Raw genomic sequence first — 6,000 nt, 5'->3', positions numbered from 1 at the left:
TGAAGACAGTAGCTTGCATTGGATCTGTGGTCTACAACACCTGGATTGTGAATGTTAAAAGCAATTTGATTATTACTGATGAAACACCATTTCTAGATGAGGCCATTGGAAAACTGGATCTGGAGCAATGTTATGCTAGTTCAGAGACTGAAGCAATGGTGCTGTTGCCTTTTCTCAATTAACCCCATAGAGATTGAAGGTACGAGCGTCCTGATCTGATTGGATGGGTACCAGACCAACCACTGCATTTGTTTATTGTCATTGTGGGAGCCATAAGTAATGCTTTAAAGACTAAAGTGCCAGGTAAACTGGGAAATGATGGCAAATGCCTCTGTATTGCTGTTGTTACCGATCTAAATTCCTTTTTGCAAAACAAGGCGATTGAAATATAAGAGGAATGAAGCATAACCTAGTGATATACTTTTTAAATTGATCTAGTAACTTCATGTGATTTGAGGAAAATTATGCCTATCAGCATGATTTCAATTTTAACAACTTGCAAAAGGTTCAGTATGCTTGAATGTGCTGCCAATGTATGGAGTGCTCAAAATAGATGTAACGTAGCTAGTAAATTAAATTGGTGTTATGCTGAAGATCTGCCACTAGATGACACTAACACATTTAAATCTGCATTGTCAAATGTTTTGAGTGTGTTGAAAGCATCTTGGAGGGGAAAAAGGTCTCAACGTCTAGTGTTTGCATTCTGACTCCTGACATCTTGCATTAGACTTGAGATTTGCAATGAGCTCTTAGTCCCAGAGTTTGAAATGAACTGTGTGGATTTGAATGCTTTTATGCAAAGTTACTTTTGGGAAAATAAAGTGTTTGACAGTTTTGTGAAGGTTTGATTGCTGCATCTGTTTAAGAGCAGCTGTAGTTGCTAACATCTTGACAGATTGGACAAGATGCTGACAGTCTACTGTTGTCTCTATGCAAACACTATGTAAAAAGGTTTTTGGTGGAAAAAGCAGCATTACGGTAACTGCCATATCCACATGAAATAAAGTAATTGAAGCATCAGAAAAGGTGAGACTGAGAGACGAGTGACAGTCTTGGAAGGCACTTAACAGATTTACAAGGAGGAACAATGTGTGTTTGAGATGCAATGCGTAACAGCCAGCTATAAAGAGTAGTGACAAATTATAAGTTATATTTACGCTGCATCAGATTTAGACTATCGTAGCCTGTTTCACAGGTGTCAACCAATTTCTGCAATTCTGGTAATACTTTTTACTTCAGATTTACAATTTTTTTTCTTTATAATATGGCACTTTTTTTTGTGTGGTCTGAACATCTGTTTCATATTTTGAGCAAAATCCTGATTTTTCTTGAAATTTAAAATTTCAATATGGCAAAAAAAAACATTTGTTACAGCATGAAAGTTATCCCCTGCAAGGAAAATTGCAGGGTGTGTATGAATATTTCTAAGTCTTGAACACGGCTCTTCGTGTAAAGTATAATTTTAAAAAAAGCTCTGGCCTGTTGTACCATAACATTTCAAATTTCTCGTTGTTTGTGGTCTGCCCTAAGATTTTTTCACGCTATCCCTCTTCAAACCACAAATCCAATCAAACCAAACCAGGCTAATTGAAGAGAATCAGAGGATTTGATTCAGCTCAGTTAATTTTCGTCTTGACTGAATATATTGCAATGATGTCTTTTAGTTTAACACAAAATACATTTATTGTTTTTGCTTTCATTGATTACACAGAAATTATAACTCTGAAATGGGCCAGTTGCATCAGCCAGCCTGTGTTGGTGTTTATCCTCCAGATGAGTCTGGGACCAGTGAAAATAATAATTTTATCAGACTATAGGTTTCCTTTTACAATTTTGAGTTTCACACAGTTACCACAATCTCGAGACAGTCCTTGAATGTCTTGTCACTGAAGAAGCTCATGCTTTTCTTACCAGCAGCTTCCCAACAGTTTCCACAATATCATCTACTGTACCTGCATCCTTGACCCAGTCAGCCTGCTTCTGAAACCCTCATTAATGCCTTTATCATCTCTAAACTCTCTGACTCTATTGCTGGTCCAGTCAGCCTCGCATCCTCTACCCTTGGGCTTCCGCAAGTGGTGTTATGAGCTGAAAGTTTTGGGGTTGTGAGCCCTGAGACAGCCATGGCTACCATTGTGCTGTGCTTTATTCACTGTCAGAGGTTTGCCACTGTACTCGTAGGTCTTCTCCCCCTAGCCTCCCACCTCTCATTTTTCACTGAGGAGTCATAACAATTTTCAAGCTTCCCAATGGGGTAACAGTGGGAAAAAGTTTGCAAAGCACTACTCTACCCTCTAAACCGGAGTTCCTCTCAAATTCTGCTCTCCATATTTTATTACACCAATTTTTATTTACTATTATTTTTAATATTGGTGACCTTCATTACCTCCAAGTCTTCCAAAGCCTTCAATTTAAATTCACCTTGTGCTTAAATCTTTTCATGATCCTTCTCTTCCCAACACTGTCATCCTTCTCCCAATGCCAAATTCTGCATTCCTTTCTCTCTGGCATCTTGCAAGCCTGTGTTGTGAACATTACACCCAAGTGTTCTTAAATGTTAGACATGGTCTCGGATGCATCGTAACACAGCATTCAACATATTAAAATGATGTATCCCCTTAATGTGGTTGACAGTCTGGTCATCAGTGGTGTACGCAATGCAGAATCAGCTGTAACAATATTGTGTGCATCCAGACTTGGTAAAATCCTACCAGGAATGAGAAATATTTTTCACGTGGAGAGGCTGGAAACCCTGAGATTGTTCTCATTAGAGCAGAGAACCTACAGAAGATTCAACAGAGGTTTCAAAATACATTTGAAGGTGCAAATAAAATAAGACAGACAGTAATGTCTTTAAGCAAAGGATGCATGTTGTACATTAGGTTTACATTACATTTGCAAATTAGGTTAAATGATAGTTCTGCAGAGATACAGTGGAGACATTTAAAGGGATATTTCAGAATACACAGAATAGATATAGTCCAAGTGGAAACATTCCAAAGGGGAGGATCCACCATCCCAGTGAACTAAAAAAATTTTAAGATCGTGCTAAACTTTAATTGCGCACAGCAAATCAGAAGGTTGAACTGAATATAAAAACAGCAAAGATCAACAAAAGAGTTAATGAGAAGAGAAAAAAATACAAAAAGAACTAGCCGGAAATATTAAAACAGATGGTAAGAGTTTCTGTAGATATTTAAAAAGGAAAAGGGTTAACAAAGTGAACATTAATCTTCTAGAAAGTGAGACTGTGAAATTAATAATGGAAAATAGAGTTGGCAGATGAATTTAACAGGTGTTTCATAACTGTCTTGACTGCAGGGATATAAGTGACATCCTGGAAATAGTTGTAAATCAGAATATGGAAGCAAGGGTGAACTCAACAAAATTCCAATCACTAGACAAATGGGACTGAGCAAACTGTTGGAGCTGTGGACTGACAAATCCCAGACACTGATAGACTTCATCCTCGGGTCTTAAAAGAAGTGGCTAGTGAGACAGTTCATTTTGTTGTAAATTCCTAAAGTTTCCAAGTTTCTGTGCAAGTTCTGTTGGAATAGAAAATAGCAAATATAACTCCTTTATTCAAAATGGGAAGGAGACTGAATGCAGGTAACTACAGGCCAGTTAGCATAACATCTGTAATAGGAAAGACAGTATTGGTTTCCTTATTTAAGGAATTATGTAAATGCATTGGAAGCAGTTCAGAAAGGATTTATCAGGCTAATACCTTTTAATGGGTAGATTGACTTATGAGGAAATGTCAAACAGGCTAGGCGTGTTTCTGCTGGAGTTCAGAAGAGGGAGGGATGACTTGAAGAGTGTGAGATACTGATGGGGGTCTTTACTGGGTGCATGTACAAAGGATGTTTTCTCTTGAAGGAGAATCTAGAACTAACAATTGTTAAAATAATAGCTTGCCTATTTAGAACGGATAAGTTGAATGTTTTTCCACAGAGAGTGAGTCTTTGGAAGTCTTCAAAAGTCGGTTGAAGAAAAGTTTTATATTTCAGAGCTGAATAGATTATAAGCAAGGGCATGAAACATTATCAGGATAGGTGGGAATGTGGAGAATTACAGAGCAGGCTTGAGGGGCTGAGTGGACTACTTGAAATTTATATGTTCGCCTGTACATAATGTATAAAAGATCAGAGAGGAGATTAGCAGCAACTTTATTTTCCACAGTGCGCTGTGATAGAGTGCATTGTCTGAAAGGATGGTAGCAACAAATCCAGTATTAACTTAAAAAGGAAATAGTATTATTATTTGGAAAATAAAATTTTACAGGGCTGTGGAGGCATAAGTATGCACATTGGGACAGACTGAGAGCCAGCCAAAGTGTTGACATAGACATGATGGGCCAAATGGCCTCCCCTGCTGTATGATTGTATGTTCTGCTGAGCCAAGTCTCAGAGAAATACTTGTTTTTATATGGGGACAAGTTGTTTATTCAAGATGTTCCTGAATATTTCAGAGGCAGTGTGGTCTGCCACGAGCAGCAGACCTAATCCCACAAGTCTGCTCACTTTGCAAAATTTGCCTTCAACTGCTTATCTAATCTATTAGTAAATGTTGAAATAGTCTCTTTGACTCACTGTTTCCTGTGCATTCGGGTTCACAAACTTTGTATAATGCTTCTGCCAATTTGTATTAAAATCTTTTAGACTTGTATCCCCATCTTCTTGTTCTAGATGCCTCAGTCAATGGCAACTATCATTTTGGCCAATTACTTATAATTTTAAACTACCAATCAACTTCTTAACTTCCTCAATTCTGACGTTAAGCAATCCAAACCGTGCAAGTCTTTTTTAAATTTTTATTCTTGAGTATTGAAATTAAATTTTGAAAACTTTGTTGGTTTTAAAATTTTGTTTTTATCTGGTTTACAAATCAGTTCAATTTCTTGAAAATCTGTGTTTCAACACTTTTTCCCCATCAGTTCTCTGTCCTTGAATTGTTCTTGAATCTTCATGAATAAACATATTTAAAATTATCTTGGGTGAGGCTCCTGGTGCAGAGCACTCTTGTAAGAATGTGGATTTGGAAGACCAATATGGAGATTTGTTGTCAATTTGTTGTCCTAATTTTCCTGTCAAAATTTCGTTTCTGTACTGTATAAAATCAATGATTAAATAGCTGATTTTTTTTTAAAAAAACAATTTTTTACAAATTACAGGAAACTTTCCTTCTAAATCTTTTTTTGATAAACGTCTTGGAATTAAAACCAAAATGAAGATCCGTGGACATTTTCTTAATGATCTGAGATGATCTACAGCACATGTGGTTGTTGAAAAATAAAACAATGTTCTGTCTCATGATAGTTGATTGGATCTACTTTGCAAGGTCAACTTTATTTTGTCAAAAGCTTTGAAACTCTGTTGCTCTAACATTACAAAATAATTCAACTTGTTATTAATAGAACCCATAGGTCCTCCAACTTTTTGACACCTTGTTCAAAATCAACATTGCCACTTTGTGTTGCAGTGTTGAAGTCCAATTTATCCATAATTTTTGTATCAGTCTTCATGTGTAGCAAATTTAGATGCAGGTTCACATTCCAATATTGTCTCAGGCAGCAAACAGCTATATGATCTTAGTGCTTCAGATTGAAAAATGCAGAGAGCTGTCATGAATAGTGACTAATTTTGGAAGTTTGATTTTCTTTTTAATGATTTTACCTTGCAGCTGTAGAAATATTTTTGCACTTGTGTTAAGTTATCATTCTTGTAGAGTGTGCAGTATATCTGTCATAGGAGCATAGACATATCTCCAGAGTATTTCACATCATGTGGGCTTGAAGCTGGCTGCAGTACAAGTAGCCTGGTGTATGATGCATTTCAGAGGTGTTTGGAAATTTGTTGAACGTACTTGGGCTTTAAAACTTTAAGCAGTATGTTTTAATACTAAATTGGATACTGCTTTTAAAGAAATTAGGCACTGGGGAAAACAAAATTGTGTGTTACGTTTGCACCTTTTCTGAGGACCACGCAAGACCTATTT

Source organism: Rhincodon typus, chromosome 1, assembly GCF_021869965.1.
Source record: "Rhincodon typus isolate 14 chromosome 1, sRhiTyp1.1, whole genome shotgun sequence".
Taxonomy (NCBI): domain Eukaryota; kingdom Metazoa; phylum Chordata; class Chondrichthyes; order Orectolobiformes; family Rhincodontidae; genus Rhincodon; species Rhincodon typus.
Note: the sequence above shows the minus strand (reverse complement) of the source record.